Raw genomic sequence first — 10,102 nt, 5'->3', positions numbered from 1 at the left:
GCATTAAGGGGCTAAAACAAGGACTGGTCGGCTCGGAGTCAGTATACTGTGTCTGAGTGGGGTATTCATGTTAAACTCCGGCATGGTATCTCAGTGAGCTAGCACTATAAATCGGCATCAGTTCGGACTAGTACAAGCAGCCACACAAACACACACGTACATGTACGTCGCTATATGGACGTGACGTTAAACCTAATTTCACCTCACCTCAACTCACCAGTACAGGATGTGTATCATCCCAAAACACACTCTATTAATTGACTTCAGACAACGCTACCATAGTCTACCCCACCGTTCTTTTAGGAGATATAACTACTGTGAAACTTGATATAGTCCCACTGTGGAGTAGATATCTATTGTTTTAATTTGAAACCGAGCGCTTTACCGCGAAGTTTCAAATGTATAAATTAGAAAGGAATGAGTGAGTGAGTGGGTTTTACGCCGCTTTTAACATTATTCCAGTTATATCACGGCGTGTCAGCTTAATGTGGGAGGAAAGCCCGAAGTGATGCAGGTCTTAGACGTTTACCACTTCGGTGAAACCCACGGGCACGGGTATGGTGCTGACAAACCTAGAAACATAATTGGGGCGAACCTGGATTCGAACCCACAATGATAGGTTTCTGGCGTGCCCAAGGGACGCAACTCTGCACAGCGAATCGCGGCGCCTTAGACGACTGGGCCACCCGTGCCCCCCAGAAAGAAATGAGAAAGCATGACAACAAAATTAATATATATCGATTAATATATATCTCCGATCTTGCATCAGCGGTACAAAGTGACAATTCGTGTTAGAAATGAAAGGGGCGGTTTGGTAGCCTAGTGATTAAAGCGTTCGTTCGTTACGCCGAAGTCCCGGGTTCGATTCCCGACATGGGTACAATGTGTGATGCCCATTTCTGGTGTCCCCCGCCGTGATATTGCTGGAATATTGCTAAAGCGGCGTAAAACCATACTCACTCATTCACTCACTAACTATAAATGAAAACTTGTAATTAACAGTTAGTGACTTGATTCAACGCCGGTGAGAGTGATGTTGGTCTTTATGCAGACGTTCCACCATGAGTAAAGCCATCAAGCACGGGTATGGTGCTGACAAGTCACGAAGCATAAATCAGGGTGATTCGAACCCACGACATTATACATTTGCAGCTCGCGAATTTAATAACTGTCGTCGGAGACCAATGTGAATCTGAAGCAAAGTACTCGTGGGTCACGATGATAACTGTAATACAGATAGCTTTAAAGGGGGACTTTGCTCCACAGCCTGGTACGCGTTTCCATTCCCGAGCCAGACGGCGTGATTAGCCCCATGGGGGAATCTCTTATGAGGCACGTCCTCTATCCACCATTACATTTGAGTAAACTGACGACAAAAGTGGGTTGTCAACTTCAACCATACCTGCTGGGGCTGATGTTAACCCAGGCCAAGTCCCCCTTTAAGGATGAACATCAAACAGTTTGTACTATAACAGTGACTGGTATAAGGCTATAAGTATTTTATCATTGTCGAGAAACGACTTTCTGTCCTCATTCAACTGTCTAGTCAAATGTGGAGGGTTTGGTACATGTGCATGCATACCTTCTCCCACAACGGCCTGTGACCACAACACGCTGGTGTAGGAAGACTTGCACCTCCATGGTGACACAGGTCTTTCCATATAGCGTGAACGTTAACAATTTATGTGAATATTTGGTTGACATGTTCATAAAAAGGCTCACTGATCTTCATTCAACTGGGCGTTGACTTCTGTAGTTGATATGTGACAAATGAGGGACGTTTAGGGGAATCCCCAGCAGTGTCGCGTCTCTTCACAATACCCTCACATGGAGTCATACACCCGCGGCGACCCGGGGAAGAATGGGTCCCCGTGATTCTATTACTTTCCCTGAATGGCGACTAAATAGGATCTTGTGTTCAGGTGATGTGAACTGGCTGATAAGGTCACTGTGCCCTGGTGGTGTGGATTGATTGTTGATAGGCCGCCGTCATATTGCTGGAATACTGCCGAGTTAGACAACAAACAAACAATGGCGTGGATCGATTAGTTACAGATTGCCCTAATATAGCTCGGATATTTCCCAAACACGATCTTTCAGACAGTTGTTTGTTACTTGTTTGTTGTCTCACGCCGGTGGCCTGTCAATAATCGTGTCTGGACCAGACAAACCAATGACTTGTACATTGAGAAGCATCCTACAATGTATAGGTACAATGACATTCATCAACTCAGTAACCGAGTCGATCCATTTGTTTGTTTGTTTGTTTGTTTGTTTGTTGTTTAATGCTGCACTCAGGAATATTCCAGCTATATGACGGCGGTCTGTATATATTCGACTCTGGACCGATCTACGCAATTGGGATACGATAACATGCATCAACCAAGTCAGCGAGCCTGACCACCCGATCCCGTTTGTCGTCTCTTACAACAAGCATAGTCGCCTTTTACGGTAAGCATGGGTTCACGGGTGCAGTATCATGGAAGTCACCAGATGTGATATTATTGCATACACTTCTAGTAGTATTGAAGTCATCAGAAGTGCACGTTGTGATATTATTGCACACACTTCTAGTATTATTGAAGTCATCAGAAGTGCACGTTGTGATATTATTGCATACACTTCTAGTATTATTGAAGTCACCAGAAGTGCACGTTGTGATATTATTGCATACACTTCTAGTAGTATTGAAGTCAACAGAAGTGCACGTTGTGATATTATTGCATACACTTCTAGTAGTATTGAAGTCACCGGAATTGCACTTTGTGATATTATTGCATACACTTCCAGTATTATTGAAGTCACCGGATTTGCACGTTGTGATATTATTGCATACACTTCTAGAATTATTGAAGTCACCAGAAGTGCACGTTGTGATATTATTGCATAAACTTCTAGTAGTATTGAAGTCACCAGATGTGCACTTTGTGATATTATTGCATATACTTCTAGTATTATTGAAGTCACCAGAAGTGCACGTTGTGATATTATTGCATAAACTTCTAGTAGTATTGAAGTCATAAGAAGTGCACGTTGTGATATTATTGCATACACTTCTAGTAGTATTGAAGTCACCAGAAGTGCACGTTGTGATATTATTGCATAAACTTCTAGTAGTATTGAAGTCACCAGATGTGCACTTTGTGATATTATTGCATATACTTCTAGTATTATTGAAGTCACCAGAAGTGCACGTTGTGATATTATTGCATACACTTCTAGTAGTATTGAAGTCACCAGAAGTGCACGTTGTGATATTATTGCATACACTTCTAGTAGTATTGAAGTCACCGGAATTGCACGTTGTGGTATTATTGCAAACACTTCTAGTAGTATTGAAGTCACCAGAAGTGCACGTTGTGATATTATTGCATACACTTCTAGTAGTATTGAAGTCACCAGAAGTGCACGTTGGGATATTATTGCATACACTTCTAGTATTATTGAAGTCACCAGAAGTGCACGTTGGGATATTATTGCATACACTTCTAGTATTATTGAAGTCACCAGAAGTGCACGTTGTGATATTATTGCATACACTTCTAGTATCATTGAAGTCACCGGAATTGCACGTTGTGATATTATTGCACACACTTCTAGTATTATTGAAGTCACCAGAAGTGCACGTTGGGATATTATTGCATACACTTCTAGTATTATTGAAGTCATCAGAAGTGCACGTTGTGATATTATTGCATAAACTTCTAGTAGTATTGAAGTCACCAGATGTGCACTTTGTGATATTATTGCATATACTTCTAGTATTATTGAAGTCACCAGAAGTGCACGTTGTGATATTATTGCATACACTTCTAGTAGTATTGAAGTCACCAGAAGTGCACGTTGGGATATTATTGCATACACTTCTAGTAGTATTGAAGTCACCGGAATTGCACGTTGTGGTATTATTGCAAACACTTCTAGTAGTATTGAAGTCACCAGAAGTGCACGTTGTGATATTATTGCATACACTTCTAGTAGTATTGAAGTCACCAGAAGTGCACGTTGGGATATTATTGCATACACTTCTAGTATTATTGAAGTCACCAGAAGTGCACGTTGGGATATTATTGCATACACTTCTAGTATTATTGAAGTCATCAGAAGTGCACGTTGTGATATTATTGCATACACTTCTAGTATCATTGAAGTCACCGGAATTGCACGTTGTGATATTATTGCATACACTTCTAGTATTATTGAAGTCACCGGAATTGCACGTTTTGATATTATTGCATACACTTCTAGTATTATTGAAGTCACCAAAGGTGCACGTTGTGATATTATTGCATACACTTGTAGTATTACTGAAGTCACCAGAAGTGCACGTTGTGATATTATTGCATACACTTCTAGTATTACTGAAGTCACCAGAAGTGCACGTTGTGATATTATTGCATACACTTCTAGTAGTATTGAAGTCATCAGAAGTGCACGTTGTGATATTATTGCATACACTTCTAGTAGTATTGAAGTCACCAGAAGTGCACGTTGTGATATTATTGCATAAACTTCTAGTAGTATTGAAGTCACCAGATGTGCACTTTGTGATATTATTGCATATACTTCTAGTATTATTGAAGTCACCAGAAGTGCACGTTGTGATATTATTGCATACACTTCTAGTAGTATTGAAGTCACCAGAAGTGCACGTTGTGATATTATTGCATACACTTCTAGTAGTATTGAAGTCACCGGAATTGCACGTTGTGGTATTATTGCAAACACTTCTAGTATTATTGAAGTCACCAGAAGTGCACGTTGTGATATTATTGCATACACTTCTAGTAGTATTGAAGTCACCAGAAGTGCACGTTGGGATATTATTGCACACACTTCTAGTATTATTGAAGTCACCAGAAGTGCACGTTGGGATATTATTGCATACACTTCTAGTATTATTGAAGTCACCAGAAGTGCACGTTGGGATATTATTGCATACACTTCTAGTATCATTGAAGTCACCGGAATTGCACGTTGTGATATTATTGCATACACTTCTAGTATTATTGAAGTCACCGGAATTGCACGTTTTGATATTATTGCATACACTTCTAGTATTATTGAAGTCACCAAAGGTGCACGTTGTGATATTATTGCATACACTTCTAGTATTACTGAAGTCACCAGAAGTGTACGCAATAATATCATAAGGTGTCCACGATATTTTCTCTTTGGTGATTTCATCACCTCGGAAGTTAACATTTGTGGGCTATCAAAGTATATGGATCAAGGGAAATGACCATCTTAACTTGGGGGTCTTTCTTCCCACGTGTAGCCGACACATTGTGATGCAATTGAAGCACTGTTTATAGCGGCGTAACTCCTAACTCACTACTTGTGAAAGAAAGAACATGGGTGTGAATACACATAGCATACACATACGTGTATAGGGGGGCTGTGATACACCTGGAGTAGTACTGATTGTGTGACATTGTACCCCGACGAGCGGCTGTGATACAGATAGAATAGTGCTGATTGTGTGACATTGTACCCCGGCGAGGGGCTGTGATACACCTGAAGTAGTGCTGATTGTGTGACATTGTACCCCGGCGAGCGGCTGTGATACACCTGGAGTAGTGCTGATTGTGTGTCATTGTACCCCGTCGGGAGGCCGTGTTACACCTGGAGTAGTGTTGATTGTGTGACATTGTACCCCGGCGGGGGGCTGTGATACACCTGGAGTAGTGCTGATTGTGTGACATTGTACCCCAGCGGGGGGCCGTGATACACCTGGAGTAGTGTTGATTGTGTGACATTGTACCCCGGCGGGGGGCTGTGATACACCTGGAGTAGTGCTGATTGTGTGTCATTGTACCCCGGCGGGAGGCTGTGATACAGATGGAATAGTTCTGATTAAATTATGGCTTTAACCATCAATGATCTGTTTTATATCACACGTGTTTATATAATACTGAATCAACAATTGTAACAGAACAAACGCAACCATGTACAAATAAATATTTTTAACAATAAACATGCACGTGTACTCATGGCTGTCCCATGTACATTCATCTTGCAATTCACATGACACATTTGGCCCCTGATCACAGATCTGTGTCATGCCGCACAAGTGTGTCTTGGTGACAAACATCATTGTTCCTTTCTTTAATGTGTCTAAGCATAAGTATGTTCTTCATCCTCTCCGGCAGAGGTAGACAAGGGACAGCCCCCGCGACTCTCCTCCCCAGCGTCTGGCGGATGGTGAAGGTGCACAGCGTATCCAGACGCCGAGGATTGCATACAATGTACCTCAACTCTTCTAACTTCGGCCGTCTGAAACACCCTGACTTCCGCGCGTTGTCCTTGAACGCATGGACTTCCCTGACAGGGCTGTACCCCACACCCACCATTAAATCCACCATGTCATATCGTCCTTTCTCCAGAGCTTCGTAAAAAATAGTTTTGCCTTCTACATGTGGTATGAGAATTGGCATACCTTTTATCTTCTTTATCAAGAGTTGGGCGTTCAGTTCAACCAACAGATACCGGGCGATGTTGTAGAAATCCTTGTGAATTGCAGTGGCAAGAGGATATCTTTGACGCATGTCTTGAATGTCTGGATCAGCACCGAACGAAGCTAACAGTTTCACCATGTCAAGCTGCTGCACGGTCTCAGGCAGGGGCGGACATCCATGAAGTTCGTATGGTCCATACGTCAACACTTGGAACATGGGCGTTTGGCCTAATCGGTTTCTATAATTCACATCGGCTCCAGCATTTATCAGATTTCGCGCAAGGACGTCCTTTTTTGAACACACAGCGTCAAACAATGGTGATTGGTCCTCAGTGTATCTGTCGCGGTGGTTGGCATTGGCACCCTTAGATAGAAGATAATGGCAAATAGAAGCGTGTTCATAACGAACCGTTTTATGTAATAATGACGTGGCTCTTCTAATAACATCCTCAATGGAAATTCCACTTTCAACAAAATATTTCACAACTTCAAGTCTACCTCGGACCACAGCGTCCTCTACTGGCGGTGAAGTATAGTCGTCGCTCTCCATACTTACACCACAGTCTTCCACGAGGAACTTGACAATGTCCACGTGACCAGCTCTACACGCCATGCGTATTGGTGATTTGTGACGATCGAAATAGTTTTTATTATCAACACTGAAGCCAACAGAGCGCAGGGTTTTTACGACGTCCAAGTAGCCGCGTTCGGCTGCACTTGCGACAACATGATAAGAATTATTGAAGAACTCTGGCTTCACGTGCTTATCCTTGAGCAGGTCGCGTATACCGTCAGTGTCCCTACTGTCAACGAGTTCCTCCATCAGACGCAGCCTCTGGCGGTCATTTAAAAGAACTTCCCTATATTTCAATTTGAAAAGTCTTTCCATTATGTGTATGGTCAAGACGTAGATCTGATAATAAATGATTGGTCAAGATTCGATTTCTTAAACATAAATAAATGGTTTTCACTTTCTTAATTACCCATTACAATGGGTGCTAGCGATCGGAAATGGTGTAACCAATTTAGTGGTTGAAGCTTTGGCTCGATTCCACAAGGGTGTGATCATTGTGATGTCATTGGACCCTTGGTATCCACAGCAGTGATATATTTCTTGAATACAGCAAATTTTAAGCAGCGTAATACTAACGCACTAGCGCACAAAGGTCTGAGTATTTTGAGAAATATACATTCGACAAGTACATATTATCAATATACCAATGTTTCATCGGGGCATTCAGTCAATAACGGTGTCTATCATAGTCTATAATGTGTACGGGGCACTGGAAAATGTCACTCGGCACAACCGGAAGTGTTTATGAAAAACAGGCTGAGCTCAAATCAGTTCACGTCCATCTCTAACCGAAAAACACAAAAGAGATTGACACAGATCCACTTGTAAATGTCCTTAAATATCCGACAAACATCGGAAAGATAACAGTGAAATAACATCTTAAATGACAAAACACGAGCGAGAAATAGTGTCGACTACCAAACAAAGGGACGTAACTCTAACTACAAGACATTCTCTTTGCATACGTTTACATAATCTTCGTTCACCGTTCGAACCTATCAACCAGTTTCAGGGACGCGTTCAAATTATTTTATGGTTTAATCTTCGACATAATTTAGTTATACAAATCGACACCAAAAACATCCACGGCATCTCGTAGTTTTCGTGTTAAGCATTGTAAAATATATAATGTTTTATATGATTAAGAGACGAACACGGGATGGGTTTGCAAGTGATTTGCAAATCGTCTTCTTAAAACTCGCAGTGCACTCATGTTCTATCAGTGTGCACACGTGTACAAAAGACAATTGTTATCAATTCTCAGATATCCCTAATATATTGGTGTTAGTATATTTAAGTTGAACTGGGAAAGTTCTGCAAAAGATAACCAGAAGCCTGAATTTCTAAACGAACTTTGTGAAACATTATGGTCGGCGCTTACAGGCAATGTTTGTTTGTTGTGAAAAGCCGCATTCAGATATATTCCTGTGGTCTGTAAATAATCGAGTCTGGACCAGACAATCCAGTGATTGACATCATGAGCATCGATCCACTCAATTGGAATACGATGACATGCATCAACAAAGACAGCGAGCCTGACCACCCGATCCCGTCAGTCGCCTCTTACGACAAGCATAGTCGCCCTTTACGGCAAGCATGGGTTGCTGAAGACCTTTTCTACCCCGGATCTTCACACGCCGTGCTAATGACTGAAATTCGGTAATATGCCCAAAATGAATAAATTGTTGGGAGCGGTGAAAAAATGAATAGTTTGTTTTGCTGAAAATACCCTAACGTCAATTTTGTGTGTATGATAGTGGTATTGGAAGTGATTGTTTAATTTTTGCTCAGCAAATACAGTCAAGTCTCGTTAATCCGACATCGTTGGTTGCACATGATTATGTCGGATTAACGAAAGTTTGTTGGACAAAGTTTTTTGGATACAGCTGGGAAAAAAATGGAATTTTTTAACCGCAAAACTCAACCAGCTTACATAAAAAATGGGGGCGGTCGGATAGCCTAGTGGTTAAAGCGTTCGCTCGTCACGCCGAAAACCCGGGTTCGATTCCCGACATGGGTACAATGTGTGAAGCCCATTTCTGGTGTCCCCCGCCGTGATATTGCTGGAATATTGCTAAAAGCGGCGTAAAACCATACTCACTCACTCACCCACTCACTCACTCACATAAAAAATGGATCTTCCCATTCGTCCTCAAGACTGCAACAGTGACGGGCCGCGCGGTCACCTTTACATGGATGGATGAAGCGCCGTATAATCTGCGTTATCGTCTCGCTCTCCGCTCCTGCTATTTAATAATGAATATCTATAGTTTCGTTTTGTTTGTTTGTTGTTTGTCGCAGCACTTAGCAATACGCAAGCTATATGACAACAGGCTGTAAATAAACAAGTCTGAAAAAGGAAAACATGTGAATGATTTTAATAGCAGCGCATCATACTTCGGAGAACGATGATACTCAATCATCCAAATCAACGAGCCGGAACACCCTCGATCACCTTGTACGGACACCATCAGGTGGCAGGGTATTACCTCTAACCCGTACTCCCTATTTCAGCTGTAAATGATCGAATCTGGAACAGACACCTAGAGCTTCGCGTTACGCAATCGATCCCTTTAGTCGCCTCTTATGATAAACATGGCTTGCCGAAGATCTTCACGGAAACCATGATACTTACATGTACAAAATCAGATAGACTGTGAATGAATCTAGCCCCCAAAGCTATTTACTTATTATTGACTTTTAACATAAGTATTCCCCTACTGGCTACGTTTGGTGTCACATCGCCTATACTCCACTTTGCCGACAGTCTTATAACAATACATTATGGTCTCGTGGTTGTGCAGAAATACCCTGATAGGTTCAAGACTACCCTTTGTGAAGAATGGTCTGAACCATTTTGTATTCAACACAAAGACAAACAGTGGGTATTAATGTAAGAGATTTTATTATCTATGATGCATAAAATAAATATGATCATGGTCTAACAGATAACAAGTTTTTCAATAGTTGCGAGTGACTTGGCAAGTTACCTTCAAAGTCACCATAGTGCAAGTCTTAATAGTTCAAAATCACTTGTCATACACAGTCATTTAAGCTTCAATACATTCAAT

This window comes from Haliotis cracherodii, unplaced genomic scaffold (assembly GCF_022045235.1).
Source record: "Haliotis cracherodii isolate W230 unplaced genomic scaffold, xgHalCrac1.p SCAF_4, whole genome shotgun sequence".
Lineage (NCBI taxonomy): Eukaryota > Metazoa > Mollusca > Gastropoda > Lepetellida > Haliotidae > Haliotis > Haliotis cracherodii.
This window is presented reverse-complemented; position numbering follows the sequence as displayed.